This window comes from Phacochoerus africanus, chromosome 8, assembly GCF_016906955.1.
Source record: "Phacochoerus africanus isolate WHEZ1 chromosome 8, ROS_Pafr_v1, whole genome shotgun sequence".
NCBI classification, from domain to species: domain Eukaryota; kingdom Metazoa; phylum Chordata; class Mammalia; order Artiodactyla; family Suidae; genus Phacochoerus; species Phacochoerus africanus.
Genome location: NC_062551.1, coordinates 97,888,712 through 97,904,706, shown reverse-complemented (window position 1 = coordinate 97,904,706; position 15,995 = coordinate 97,888,712). Strand labels below are relative to the sequence as shown.

Genomic DNA, 15,995 nt, shown 5'->3' with positions numbered 1-15,995 from the left:
CTGGGGAAGCACCCAGTAGTGAATATTGAAGTCAGATCTTCTATATAGAGCACAGGTCCATCCTGACTCTAGATATCTTTGGGCTAAATGGTATTATTATTTGTATTGTTACCTTTTCTGTTATATTTTGTCATTATTACTACTGGTGCCACTTTAGTAACATTTTTGTATGGGAAGGAGGGTTAGAATTCTATACATTTTCCATAGCATCCCTGTTTGCTTTAGTTCTGATTGTAACTTAAGGAGGCAGCCACGTCTATAAACTCTGTCTTGTTCTGAGATCTGAACCTGATGCACAGTATAAGGGAGCACTTCAGCTTTCCCCAGAGACACTGAATGTTGAACTTCTGCCTGCAGAGAGGTTTGCAGGGCTTGGTCCGTGTAGACTAGAGTTTTGATGATAGCTTTGCCTAGCCTGATAAGCTATTTCTACTAGGTAAAACTGAAATAAAAAAGGAAACATTGAATTTGCCTTGTCTGCATCCCCTGGTTTGTTTAGTTGTCAGCAATTTAAGAAGTTGCTTTTCAGGTTTTGATTATCCCAAATGAACAATGAAAACAGATCTTGCAAAAGCTCTGAGGATGGCCTTGGACAAACCACTCTGTTTCCTTGGAGTTTCAAAAGCTTTATATCACATTGCATCAGGTTGGTTTGTAATACCAGCCATAACCACCACTTAATTGTTTGTTTTTCTGGGGGCTGGACAAATCTTTCACTTTCCCAAACTTAGTTCAGATCTTTACCTTCTTTATTGTAATCTTGAAACAGCCTGCTCGTCTAGAATTCCCAGCAGAATTAACGTTTGTCATGGGGGGTGGGTGCGTGGAGACCGGCTATGCTGAGAAAGACTGCTGGCATCTGCCACCATCCAATCGCTGTGAAAGTGCGACTTTGAGTCGACTAAGCCTTGCATGGGAACTGAGGAACTGAGAGATGAGAATATAAGCAGAAAATGGGGAGAGTTCCCGTGGTGGCTCAGCAGAAATGAATCTGACTGGTATCCATGAGGACACAGGTTCAATCCCTGGCCTCGCTCAGTGGGTTAAGAATCTGGCATTGCTGTGGCTGTGGCGTAGCCCCTAGCCTGAGAACCTCCATATGCCATGGATTCAGCCCTTAAAAAAAAAAAAAGAAAAAGAAAGAAGAAAGCAGTAAACCATTTACATGTGAATGGACTTAGGACTCTATTACATAGAAGTGAAACGTAATTGAAATTAATTTTAGGAAAAAGCGGGGTTTAGTGGAAGGTACTGGTTTCCACATGGTAAAAAGCTGGGTGCCTTTAGCTCTGGGATTTGGTATTTTCTATCTTTTGTCTTAGAAAGATTCTGGCCTGGCACTCTCTGTTTCTTCCAATTGCCGTGGAAGGATTGACATCATGACAGAGCCTTTGTGGACCAGGGAGGTGATTTTGTGGGTGGTACAGATAACTTCTCCCACCATTATCATAAGACTGCGAGGATGGGAGGTTTTGAAAGGAGTAGGTCCCAGAAGATTACAGCCTGGTTTGTAACAAGTTGGTTTGACCACTGGCACGTGGTCACATCGTGTCTGGGGGTGGAGTTCAGTGTATGTGCACTGGTATAGCAGCTGCCCCAGCAGATATCCTACTTTGTGTCCCACCAGTTCCTGTATATACAGTTTTCAAGGAGTTCCCATCGTGGGACAGCGGAAATGAATCCAACGAGTATCCATGAGGATGTGGGTTCAATCCCTGGCTTTGCAGTGGGTCGGGGATCTGGTGTTGCTATGGCTGTAGTGTACACTCCGATTCAGCCTGTAGACTGGGAACTTCCATATGCCGTGGGTTTGGTCCTAAAAAGCAAAGTAAAAAAAAAGTCCCGCTTGCATGACACTTCCATCTCATGTCCAACCATAAATTCACTCACAGACCCTCCTCCCCAGTGGATCCAAGACCACTTCTAGCTATGACATCCAGAGTGACATCATGCGGCCAGCTGTCCCATGAGTCCAGGTTCCCTGGGTAATGCCTCATTGGGGTCTGAATGTGGCCTCTCCAGGTCCTGTAGTCGTGGGTTAAAGTGTGCACATATATCTGTTTTTATGCTACTTTTTTTTTTTCACTGTATCCATACTATGTGGAAGCTCCTGGGCCAGGGATTGAACCCTTGCCACAGCAATGACCTGAGCTTTAACCTGCTGCACCACAAGGGGACCCCTTAACATTTATTTTTATACGTGCTATTCTCTGTTTAAAAGAGCAAGAGAAAAAGGAAAACAGGCCTTAGGTTGGTGCCTTCTGCAGACAATTTTATCTAGTTAGAATTTATATTTTATCTTGTATTTATTTCTTAGACTCACATTCTTTTTATGACAACTGATATTTGAGTTCCATTCATGATAATGATATACAAATTTTTTAATGTTTACAAAGTTGACTAATGCATATGATAAGATTGTCTACATGGAAACACACCAAAACCCTTAAAACTTATAAGTGGGTTCAACAAAGTTGCCAGATCAGTGTAGAAGAATCAATCATATTTCTGTATACTAAAAATGAATATGCAGAAACTGAAATTAAATTAAAAACACAATACTGTTTATAATTGCTTCAGAGAAAATGGAATTAAGATAACAAAATATGTATACAGGATCTAAATGTTGAAAATGTAAAAGTGCTTGTGAAAGAAATCAAACAAGACTCAAATAAATGGAGAGACATACCATGTTCATGAATTGGAAGTCTCAGCATAATAAAGATATTAAGACTCCCTGCATTGATCTGCAGGTTTAATGCAGTCCCTATCAAGATCATAGCAGGTGTTTTTTTTTTTATTTTTTATTTTTTGAAAACATAACCAAGTTTATCCTAAAGTTTATATGGAAAAGCACAGGCACTAGAGTAGCTAAAACAATATTGATAAAGAAGACTATAGTGGAAGAAATCACTCTATTCTATATTAAGGTTTACTGTGCAGCTACAGTAATCAAGACAGTATGGGATTAACAGTGGGATGGATGCACAGATCAGTGAAACGGAATAGAGGATGCAGAAATAAATCCACATAAATATGCTCAACTGACTTTTGACAGAAATGCAGAAGCAATTCAACAGAGGAAGGATGGCCTCTTTATGAGGTGGTGCTGGAGTAATCGGACATCCAAAGAGGAAAAAAAAGAACTTCAGCCTAAACCTCACACCTTGCATAAAAGTTACTCTAAAGTGAACCATAGACTTTAATGTAAAATGTAAAACTTTTAGAAAAAAATCTAAGAGAAAACCTTGAGGCTCTGGGATTAGGTAAAGAGTTCTTATACTGGACAGCAAAAGCACAGTCTGTATAAGGAAAAATTGATCCTTTGGGCTTCCTCAAGATTAAAAACATTTGTTCTGTGAAAGCCCATGTGAAGAGGATGAAAAACAAGGTATAAACTTGGAGTAAATATTTGTAAACCATGTATCTGACCAAAGGCTACCATGTAGGCTATGTAACGGACTTGGAAGACTTAATGGTTAGAAAAAATCTGATTTTAAAATGGGCAAGAAAGATGAGCAGACATCACCCAAGAAAATATCAAGATGGTGAGCAAAGATGTGAAAGGATGTTCTAAATCCTTATTAAACTCATCAGAATGGCTAAAATAGGAAAGAGTGATACCAACTAATGCAGGGGAGGATGGGGAAAAACTGGATCCTTCCTCTGTCACTGATGTGGATGGAAAACTTTGGAAAACAGTTGGGCAGTTTCTTTCTTTTTTTCTTTTTTCTTTTCTGTCTTTTTAGGGCCTCACTGGTGGCCTTTGGAGGTTCCCAGGCTACGGGTCCAATCGGAGCTGTGGCTGCTGGCCTACGCCGCAGCCAGAGCAATACCAGATCCAAGCCACATCTGCCACCTACACCACAGCTCAGGGCAATGCCGGATCCTCAACCCACTGAGCGAGGCCAGGGATCAAACCCAAGTCCTCATGGATGATAGTCGGGTTCGTTAACTGCTGAGCCATGATGGGAACTCCAATTTTTTAAAAAACTAAGTATGAAATTACCATATGCCCAGCAATCGTATTCTTGGGCATTTATCCTGGAGAAATGAAAATTTCCTTTCACAGAAAATCTGCACATGAATATTCACAGACGCCTTATTTGTAACAGCCCCAGATGGGATCAGGACTGAAGGATGTCTTCCTGGGGCACATGGTGGTGTGTCTACACCATGGAATACTACTCAGCAAGGAAAAGGAGCAAAACACTGTCACAGGCAACCTGCACGAACCTCTAGGGAAATATGCTGAGTGGGTAAAGCCAAGGCCATGGGTTCTACCCCTGGCCTGGGTACTTTCACATGCCACAGCCACAGCCAAAAAAATAAAAATAAAAATAGTTAGGACCAAGGGTTTTATGGTGTATGATTCCACTTATATGATATTTGGAAATGAAGCCATTTTAGAAATAGAGGATTTGTGGGCAGGGGCAATGTGGGTGGGCAGGGGTGCAGGAGGACAGGAAAGAGAGCAGGGGCATAAATGGGCAGCGTGAGGATCCTCGTGAGGTTGCAACATCCACCTCTCTGTGCAGAGGACACTCAGCCTAACGGGTGATAAAACTGTGTAGAACTTAATCCCCACATGCAAGAACCATTAAAGAGGGGATCTGCCCAAGGTGTTGGTGTCAGTATCCTGGTTGTGATCTTACACTATACTTTTGCAAAGTGGTGCCCTTTAGAGAAACCGGGCAAAGTGTACCAGGATCTGCTAGTGTTATTTCTTGTAACTGCATGTGAAAATACAGCTGCCCCAGTAAAAATTTCTATCAACAGAAATTGGGTTTAGAGGGAGTTCCCACTGTGGCTCAGTGGGTTAGGAACCTGACTAGTGGAGTTCCCATAGTGGCTCAGCGGAAACGAATCTGACTAGCATCTGTGAGAATGCAGGTTTGATCCCTGGCCTCGCTCAGTGGGTTAAGGATCTGGCATTGCTGTGAGCTGCGGCATAGGTTGCAGACTCGGCTCAGATCTGACGTTGCTGTGGCTGTGGTATAGACCGGCAGCTGCAGATCTGATTTTACCCCTAACCTGGGAACTTCTATATGCCACAGGTGCGGCCTTAAAAGAAAAAAAAAGAAATTGGGTTTAGATAAAAATAGTGAGTAAATATCAGGACAGTGGTAGGGGGTATATATGCAAACATATACAGGCATGTTATACATATTATATATGAGTAACTGAAGTTTTGTAAACACACTGGGCCACAAGATGAATTTAACCAACCCTTCCCCCCCACTCCACTGTGACTCACTGTGCAAAAGGAAAACAGCGAAACTGTATCACAAACTCCTGTTTAGGAAATCAGAGAAGGGGAAGCCTGATCCTTGGGCCTTGCCCAGGGGGTGAACTTTCTCCCTCGAGACAGAAATAGTGTGGTAAAGGATAGGCCTGCGAGTCTTACAGGCACCTGCTGTTGATACCTTTCCAGGGAATAGAATTGTGTTCATGGTCAGCCAGTCCAGCTGCTCCAGATTCCGCCTGCTGGCATGACTTTTCTGGGGACCTGGCCAAGTCTCTGCACTCCAGATCCTCTTTAGAGCTTGATCTTCTTTTACTTGCATCTGAAAGACTTTGCTCTTCTGTAATTGCCTGGAGACCACAGTTTATTTTTCAGTGGGGGTTGGAGATGGAGAGTGTGTGGATTTGGTGCACACCAGTATGTGTGTGTATATGTGCACACGCGCCTGCACATGTGTGTGTGTAAGGGATCCAGGTTCACCTAACAGACTTTGGTTGTGTCCATCGTAACCCCTTGAGCAGAGCCCTGCCTGGCGTACTTTGAGAGCCTGCTGGATTCAAATGGGATTAATACCCTGAACTCGGTCACTGGGGCACTTGTGTGCAGACGTGCTCCACAGGGGAGATGCCCATCATGGGGTCCCTTTTCTTTTTCATCTCATTTTGATAGACATCAGGAGAAAAGATGTGATTGAGTTGGTTTGCCTCCAACCAGACACCCCTGGACCAGCATCCTGTATGTCCCCTGGATGCTGGGACTCCCTCAGATTAGGCTTAGTTGCCTTGGCTTGGGCAAGAAATTAGGACCACCTGGCTGCAGTGCTTTCATGAGCAGGGCTGCAGGTATTTTAGGGACCATCTGCTCTAATGGGTGATGGAGGGAAGGATCTCCCAGTGTCGACATTAAAAGAAGAAGAGGATGTCCTGTCCTACCCTTCACCCTGCACATGTCCCCACCAGTCTTTCCAGCAGGCCTTGATCTGTGCCATCATAGTAAGTCATAGATTGGAGAAACTGTCCCCACCCCCCCTCCCCCTACCTCCTAACAGGCTGCAGTTCTGTTTCTTTTGCTTGGTCTTCTTCTCCCGATTTTGGACTCTTGACTTTTGACCTCTCCCAATTAGGAGCCCTTCCTTTCCTTCTTGGTCACTCAGACATTGGCTTTGCTCTAATGGAGGATTCTAGTTTCATCTGCTTTAGGCGCAGGGGTCTCCTGCTGGCTTTTCCTTGGAATTTCGCGTCACTGGCATCTCTAGGGCTGGGAGTGAATCAGAGCGGGTAGGGGAGTGATGGTGTGGAGGTGCTGAGCGGAGAAAGGGCTGCAGGCCTGGTTTGTTTTATCTTTCAAATGGCAGCAGTGGGAAGTCACCCAGCAACAGTGGTGGTGGAGACTGGGGGTTGGAGAGGTTGGTGTGATGGCCTGGACACTGCTCTTCCGTGCTGGCCCTCTCTGTCTACGGTTCGGCCTGCACCCCCAGTACCCCCAGTACCACCCAGAGATAATTGTAGCCAATGTGTGACCTCTTGCCTGCTCTGAGGGAGGGAATCAGTGTCTCTAAGCTCTTATGTGCACACTTCTGGCATCTCTAAGAGAAACACTGAGAAAGATGAGTGGGGCGGCCCCTGAGTCAGGAATTCTCCAGGAACAGAGCAGCTGGGCTGGGAGGAAGATGGTTCATCCCACCCTGTGAAGCTATTCGATTCGCACGTAATTTTTGTCCTTGTTCTGTGTGGAGCCCGATGCTATGGGAAGAATGAGAAGAGGAAAGAAAGTTTCACTAGAGCTCCTTACTTCTGCTGGGGGAGCCAAGAGCAGTACACTTGGAACTGTCTAGGAGCAGAAAGCATGTTGTATGCAGTTCCAAGGTCAAGGTGCAGAAAGGGCAGAGGGGTCCAGGAAGGGGCAAGTCCGTGGTCTCCCAGGTACCTTGGGTGGAAGGTGTCACAAGCTGGGCTGTGAGGGTGAGTCTGTAGGAGAAATTCCAGGAAGGGCAGAGGCATTAATGTGGGAGGGGACATCATCTGTACCTACCTGATCCTTTGTCCTCAGGGATGTTGGGGGGGCGGAGATGGGGGTGCTAAGTGGATAGCGTAGGATTAGGGTTAGGGTTAGAGACTATTTTGGCTTGGTGTGCCAGGGCCAGGACGGCAGCCCCAAGGCTCCTGCCTCCTGCTTCTTCTCTTAGTTCCCTGGCACTAATGCCCATCTGGCTCGACTTTGTTGTTTCCTGAGCCTTTGTGGCCTTAGACTTCTTAAGGCGGAGCGTCATAGTCACCAGCTGTCAAAGGGATGGAACCTATTTGCCAGCCTCTGGCGAGGCTGTGGCAGGCGTTCTGGATTCTTGAGCAAGTAAGGATCCCTGCAATTGTGTGCAGCCTAGAGCTGGAGCTGATGTGGGAGCTGGGCCTGGCAGGTGTGGGTCCCCTTCCACAGCCTCCTGAAACCCACACCAGGCCAGTCAGAAGTCACCAGGCACCTGTGCTTTCAAGTTTTTGGATAGAGTTGAGGTCTTTAGCAGATGAAAAGTATATCTGGGAATATATATAAATATATACACACACACATATATATATATATATTTTTTTTACTAAGAAAATGTGAATTACTTTTCACTTCTTACATGTGACTCCCAAACTCATTCTAGTCTTGAGAGTGGGCCAAAAATGGATATAAGAGTTTCTTTAAAGTCATACAAACCAGGAGTTCCCATTGTGGCTCAATGGGTTAAGAACACAACTAGTATCCATGAAGATTTGGGTTCAATCCCTGGCCTCGTTTAGTGGGTTAAGGATCCGGTGTTGCTGTGAGCTGTGTCATAGATCGCAGATATACTTTGGATCTGGCCTTGCTGTGGCCATGGCGTGGGGCTTGGTGGCTGTGGTTCTAATTTGACCCCTAGCCTGGGAACTTCCATTTGCCGCACCTGCAACCCTAAAAAAACAAAAGGATAAAAAATAAAAGTATACAAACCAAATAACAGAGGTTGAGATGCTGGATAGGAAAAATCCAACTTATCCCAAATAGTAAAAGCATAAAAGCCAACAAATGTCAAAAGTCACCAAAAAGTGTGGAAATATCACTACAGGAATTAAAATGCACACAGCATTTTCCTTGTGTGAGGTGAGGAGGCAGACTCGAGGGTGTGCTGTTAAAAATGTGTTCTGTGCCCCGACACTCACCTGCCCTTCTTTCTACCTTCTTCTGATGCTGCTTGCGGGCCAAGCCTGCATCCGCTGCTGTTATCTAGGCAGGAGAGAGGGATCTGGAATCACTGTCCATTTCAATTAGAAAGTATTCTTAACAAAGAATCTAAAAAGCCTTTACATATATTTTAAAGAATAATATGAATTTTAAAGAATAAAATGAAGAGTTCCCTGATGGCTAAGAGGGTTAAGGATCCAGCATTGTCACTGCTGTGGCTCGGGTTGCAGCTGTGGCTCAGGTTTCATCCCTGGCCTGGGAACTCCCACATGCTGCAAGCGTGGCCCAAAGAAAATAATAAATAAAAATAAAGAGAACAGCTGCATACCCACGAGGGAGCCCCTCTCTCTGCTCTGAAGTACTGCTGCTCTGACTTTTGTGATGATCATCTTTTTTTTCCTTTATGCTTTGCTGCCCGTGTTTGCATTTCTGAACAATAGGTTTAGTTAGGTTTTTGGCCTTTGTAAGTGGAATGAGCCTGCATGTATTATATGGTAGCTTGTCTCTTGCCCTCAACGTGCCAGCTCGCGAAGTTTAGCCGTACTTTATCCGTTTCCACTGCTTTTCTGTTTTATGAGTGTAACACAGTTTATCTGTCCTTCCTACAGTTGATGGATGTTTGAGTTATTTCTGACTTGCTGTCGTGATAAACATTGCTTCTTGAATATTCTTGCCTGTCTCCTATTGCCACCTGTAAGCTTCCTTTGGGTTTGAGTGTGTAAAGGTCTAATTGCTGAGTCACGAGGTGGGTGCTGGTCAGTTTTACTAGGTGATGACAGTGTTTCCCAGAGTGCACCCGGGTGGTGCATGAGGCTTCCTGCTGTTCTGCCAGGGTGTGGATCGAGATCTGATCAAGAATTTCAGTTTGCATTTCCCCAGGTACCAGGGGAGGTGGCATTTTTATGTATTGATTGGCCATTCAAGTTTCCCCTTGTGTGAAAAGCCTGTTTAGTACTCTGCCACTTTTTCTATTGTGTTGTTTACCTTAATCTTGCTTATTCACAGGATGTAACTATATGTGGACATTTGATGGTATGTGTTGAAATATCTTCTTCAAATTTATGTCTTGTATCACACTCTCTTTATATTTTTTTATCATCAGAAGTCTCTACTTCCTACCTAAGAGAACGTACAAATTTTTCCTTTATGCTTTTTGGGGAGAGAGGGTGATGGGAGGAAAGGGGATCTTATTTTTTTTCTTTTTACATCCATACCCGCGGCACATGGAAGTTCTCGGGCTAGGGGCTGAATCAGAGCTGCAGCTGCCGGCCACAGCCACAGCCACGCCAGATCCAAGCCGCATCTGCGACCTACTCCAAACTCATGACAATGCTGGATCCTTAACCCACTGAGCAAGGCCAGGGATTGAACCTGCATCCTCACAGATACTATGCTGGGTTCTTAAGCCACTGAGCCACAATGGGAACTCTGGGATGTTTTTTTTTTAAATTGATGTGTGTCTTTAAACACAGGAGTAAGCTTTGTTCCTGAGGATTTTCTTAGAAGATACAATAATTTTTCCCCTTTCACTTTACATAATGCCCAGACCTTTCACAATTCAAAATGCAACTTCTGTGAAGAATTACAGCTATGTCAGCAGTCACTTTCTTTCTTTTTTTTATACCTATTTCCCCAATACATTTTTTTCCTACTGTACAGCATGGTGACCCAGTTACATATACATGTACACATCCTATTTTCACACAGTATCATGCTCCCTCATAAGTGACTAGATATAGTTCCCAGTGCTACACAGCAGGATCTCATTGCTAATACAGTCCAAAGGCAATAGTTTGCATCTATTAACCCCAAGCTCCCCAACCACCCCACTCCCTCCCCCTCCCCCTTGTCAACCACATGTCTATTCTCCAAGTCCATGATTTTCTTTTCTGTGGAAAGGTTCATTTGCGCCTTGTATTAGATTCCAGATATGTGATATCATATGGTATTTGTATCTGTCTTTCTCTTTCTGACTTACTTCACTCAGTATGAGAGTCTCTAGTTCCATCCATATTGCTGCAAATAGCATTATTTCATTCTTTTTTATGTTTGAGTAGTATTCCATTGTGTATATATATACCACATCTTCCTAATCCAATCATCTGTCGATGGACATTTGGGTTGTTTCCATGTCTCGGCTATTGTGAATAGTGCTGCAGTGAACATGCGGATGCATGTGTCTTTTTTAAGGAGACTTTTGTCCAGATATATGCCCAAGAGTGGGATTGCTGGATCATATGGTAGTTCTATGTGTAGATATCTAAGGTACCTCCATACTGTTCTCCGTACTGGTTGTACCAGCTTCCATTCCCACCAACAGTGCAGGAGGGTTCCCTTTTCTCCACACTCCCTCCAGCATTTGTTATTTGTGGACTTATTAATGATGGCCATTCTGACTGGTGTGAGGTGGAATCTCATAGTAGCTTTGATTTGCATTTCTCTAATAATCAATGATGTTGTTGCTTTCAAATGGTACACTATTTACTTATCTTTACATACTGTTCACTTAGGCAGTGGACTGTAACAAATTAACCATCACCATTATCATCATTGTCAACCTGAATTGCATGATTGCTATGTGCCAGATACTAATGCAAGTAGTTTATGTTAATCCTCACAATCCTACGAGAGTTACAGTTATTCTTATCAATAAGGAAACAGAGGGAACTTCCGGTTTTGGCTCAGCGGTAAAGAGTTGGACTGGTATCCATGAAGATGTGGGTTTGATCCCTGGCCTCGCTCAGTGGGTTAAGGATCTGGTGTTGCTGTGGCTGTGGTGTAGGTGGCAGCTGCAGCTCCAATTCGACCCCTAGCCAGGGAACTTCCATGGAGGCACAGAGACTAAAGAGCTTGCCCAGGTGCTGTGGCTGAGGAGGTATAGGGCCCAGCTTTCAAACCAGGTCATCTGTCCCAGAGCCTATGTTCATCTTGTAAAAAGTACAAACAGTATCCATGACGGAAAGCAATTTCTGAACTACCAAGAGAAAATAAAAGGCTACTGATTTGATTCTGCTCAGAGAATTTAGAGCTCATGATTTTTTCCCAACGGTTCCTCTGGCCCTCTTGGGAGTAGCCTACCCTGCTGTCTGGAGAAGGGGTATTAAGAGGCAAAGGAATGGCCAGCGCCCTCCCCCCGCCCCCCGCCCCCCGCCCCTTGGGAACCTGTGTTTTCTGCTCAGTCCTCATTGGATTCAAATTCTGACGTTTTCCATGAGAAACAGTCCATCTAAGTCTGTGGCAGGAACCTGACACTGCTTGTTTGAACTTGACACCAGGAATTTGGCCCCAGGTGAATAGCATTTACAGATGCACATTACCAAGCAGGCTTGGTCCCCCCTGGGAACAGAAATCCTTCCCAGGGTACAGATGTCAAGTGCCCTAACTGTAAGCGCTTATTAGGTCATTGTAAGGAGTAACTGTCCAATCAGATATTTATTGCAAAGGTAGTCATTCTCCTTTTTTTAAAAAAAGTTCATTTACATTTTTGTTCCCGCTCACAAGCAAACCAATCTGAGGGTCTAAAAGAACTGGCATTTTGAACAGAGATTTTGCTGCTTTAATTATTGCTGAAATGGTTGCTTCCTCTGGGTGCATCCCAGACACCTTGGATATTTAGAAAAAATAAGAACTGGTGGGAGCACAACAAGCCCTGATTATTCATTTCAGTGGCTGTTTGAGGGGCTGGGAGACCACTTCGTGGCACACAACAGCCCTTGCCAACAGCCTGCAGCCTTCTTCTGCTGGGTTTTGATGGACTATTGTGAACAGTTTCTGTAGCTATTGGCTAGAATGCCTTAAACATGTGGGATGGTTTTCACGGAAAATAATGCCAACAGACATTCGACAGCCTCTCCTGCTGACGGTTGCCTTGCTGCATCCTTGTGGCCAGCATGGCTTGCTTTGCTGCTCAGGCATGGCTTTGGAAGGGGGCTGTGGTTGGAGCAGAGGGTGAAATTATAGAGCAAATATTTTTAAATGAAATGGTAACTCTCATATCCCAGGAGTTTGGCAGAGTGTAAAATGCTTGGTTATTGCTCATTGGATTTTAGAAATACCATATACACACTGGAACACACCAGAACTACCAGATTTCTTGGGGATGAGCTCATGAAGCCACTCTTATGGTATCACTTGTAAAGTGGTGCCTGATCCATGGATATGTGATTAGGCCCTAGGTATGGTCATCCAACTCTGGACTTCATGGTATCAGATTATGAATTGGAGAGACTGCAAAAAATATCAAACTCAGTATTTTACAGTCTGCCCTCTCAGGAGTTATTCTCAAGCTATGGAAAGTGTAAAAAGCTGTCCAGAATTTTTAAAAATGCCTCTTCCTGGGACGTGCCCAGTAAACATTCTGGTTCAGTAGGTCTGGGACGCAGGGGTCTTCCTTCCCAAATAATCCCAGGGTAGGTGGTCTGTGGAACACACCTGAGACTGACGGCCTGGCCCTGCAAGATGTGCGGGGCGTCCTCTGAAGATGCCTGGAGAAGGAAGGTGGTGATTGTTATGTGACAGGAAGGGGTGCAGGAAGGAATCTTGGGTGCTTGTCCTCATTTCATCTCTGTTTTTAGCATCAGAGTGTTTCGTTTTTCTGGGAAAATGAGGACTTTTGTGCACCTGCTCTAAGGTACCTGGAAGCTTAGAAGTGGTTGTTCTGCAGTTACCTGTGAACTCTAAGGAATCATGTGATCAACCGCCCCTCCCCCCACACACATATATCCACCCCCAACAGTGTGTGAACCTTCCCCTCCCCACCCACCAACACTGCAGAACGTAATTGTTTTCATCTCGGCCAGTCTGATACATGAATGATGCACTCCTCATTTTCATGGGAATTTCTTTAATTGCAAGCAGGATTAGGAACACCAAGATTATCTACTGAATATTCTTCAGCTATATATGAGTAATAATTCATTAGAAAATCAAGTAGAAATTAAAACCCTCTTTATAATAGCAATACGAGTCTGTGTATAATAAACGTTTGGGGGTGTCATTTTAAAAATTTGACATGTTGTAATTCCTCCGAGTGAATTTAGCAAGAAATTAGCAGGATCTATGTAGATAAATGTTATAGCTCTATAACAGGACAAAAAAGAAGACTTAAATACATGAAATAAGTACTTTTTCCTTGGATGGGAAAACTGAGTAGTATTACAACAATGTCAGTGTGCTCTAAATTAAATCATGAATTCACTGATAGTCCAGGCAAGGACCTGTAATAATTAAAAATAACATTTTAAAAGGGTCTTTTAAAATGATCCTAAAGGAGTTCCCATTGTGGCTCAGCAGAAAGGAATCTGACTAGCATCCATGAGGATGTAGGTTTGATCCCTGGCCTTGCTCAGTGGGTCAAGGATCCAGCGTTGCCATGAGCTTTGGTGTAGGTCACTGATGCGGCTGGGATCCCGAGTTGCTGTGGCTGTGGTGTAGGCCAGCAGCTACAGCTCCGATTAGACCCCTAGCCTGGGAACCTCCATATGCTGCGGGTGTGTCCCTAAAAGGACAAAAAGACTATCTATCTATCTCTCTATTTTTTTTAATCATTCAGTAAGAAAACAATACAACATTGCCCCAGAGCTTGATAGAAAATCAATGAACAAACTATGGAATCAAGAAATGGGGTGAAATACATAGGGATATTTAATATATGATAAAGATGATAGTTAAATAAGTGAAAAAATGGATAATTCAATATATGGTTTGGGGATAATTAGCTAGCCATAGGGGAAAAAATGATAAATTCAAAATGGATCAAAAGATTTAAGTGTAAAGTAACAAAACCATGGAAGTTAGAGAAAGCAGTTGGATTTTTAAAATATCTTAGAATTGGAATAAACCATTTAATCATAATACAAAACCCAGAAGCCATAGAAAAAAATGGTCTGACTGCATAAAATCTGTGTGGGAGTTCCTGTCATGGCTCGGCAGTAGTGAACCCAGCTAGTCATGAGGATTCAGGTTCCATCCCTGGCCTCGATCAGTGGATTAAGTATCTGGCATTGCCATGAACTGTGGTGTAGGTGGCAGACATGGCTTGGATCCCTCATTGCTGTTGTTGTGGCTCTGGCGTAGGCTGGCAGCTACAGCTTCAATTCGACCCCTAGCCTGGGAACTTCCATATACCACACATGTGGCCCTAGAAAACAAAACAAACAAATAGCAACAAAAAAAAACCCCACACCAAAAAACAAAACAAACAACAACAAAAGCAATAAAAGAACTCCCAAAGAAAAAACTTCTGTGTGGCAAAAATGCCATATACGGCACTGGAATACAAGTGGTAAGTTGAAAAAATATGGCAAATACACTACCAAAGGCTAGGATCCTTAATACACAAAGACCACTTAGAAATAAGTAAAAGCATCCAAACAATTCAAGCCAGAGTATACAGAGAACATGCACAAGAATGTCACAGAACAAGAAATATCCACAGCTTATGAAAAGTTATGCACCAGCTTCGAATAAAAGTTATTCAGAATTAATGTCACATTTTTCTCAAGGAGAAAGGACTCTATGATATGATTTTACTCTAGGGGTGATCTGAGGAAACTAAGGTATTTAATGAGATGGCTGCTGTAGCCTGTGTTCCCCGTTCTTATATGGAGTAGTGAGGACTGGCTGGCAGCCTTCCTGGGCCAGGAGAAGAGGGGCTTGAGTCAGATAAACCTAGTCAGGCTCTGAGGTAGTTTGAGCCTCTTTCTTACTTGTTCCTCCGTTTCCTCAATTTTTTTGGCATTCTGTACAAAAACAGTGCCATCTTTGTAAAAATTCAGTGAGTAAACACTGATCTCCGCACTTTCTGTGTGCCAGCGTTGTTTCGAGCACCTTATAATATCCACGTGCATTATGTTTGAAATGGCAGAGCGGTCACCTGCCTGCAGAACAGGGGCTGAACCCGAGCGAGGAGGACCTGAGGGGCTGTTCCTGGCGGAGAGGGTGATGGACTTTTGTGACGAGCAGCGGATGGAGCTGCCGTGCTCTCATCAGGTTGGACCAGGACGCCGGTGGAAACATCTGGCCTGGAGCTCACGGCTGGGACACTGCTGTCCTGCACAGTAGCCCAGTGGGGTCATGTCTCCATGGATCAGGAGCCGGACTTGCCCCCAGACGCTGGGGACAGAGAGTGTTCTGCCCTTGCCTGCGGGCTGGATTCCCCCTTACAGGGGGGCCCCAGAGCCCCTTTTGGGTACCTGCCTGCTCCATCACCCATGGGATGGGTGGGGAATTAAATAGCCCAGAGGATGGAACAAGTCAGCAGCCGTGTTGCTGGGTTACACCTGCCGACAACAAAACACGGACCTGTATTGGATGGCACAGCCTGCTGATGATGGCTCCCTCAGGGGCTGGGCACATCCAAGAGCAGAATCACAATTTCTTCTAAGGGGCCGGAGTCATCTCAGTGCTGGGCCCCTTGGAGGCCACCAGCAAGTACCTGCTGAATGACCGGTGACAGCCCAAGTCACAGTTAGCAGAGAGGAGGACTCGGTAGGGGGCTGGGGGACTTCAGCGGAGCCACGCGAGTGTCGTTTCCAGTCCTCCTGCCCCA

At 44.4% G+C, this 15,995-nt stretch overlaps 1 protein-coding gene across 1 annotated transcript in view; it reads left to right on the top strand.

The window, feature by feature from the left end:
• RAB31 (RAB31, member RAS oncogene family) overlaps nt 1-15,995 on the top strand; it is a 108,694-nt gene that overhangs the window by 70,722 nt on the left and 21,977 nt on the right. The gene's annotated exons all lie outside the window — the stretch shown is intronic.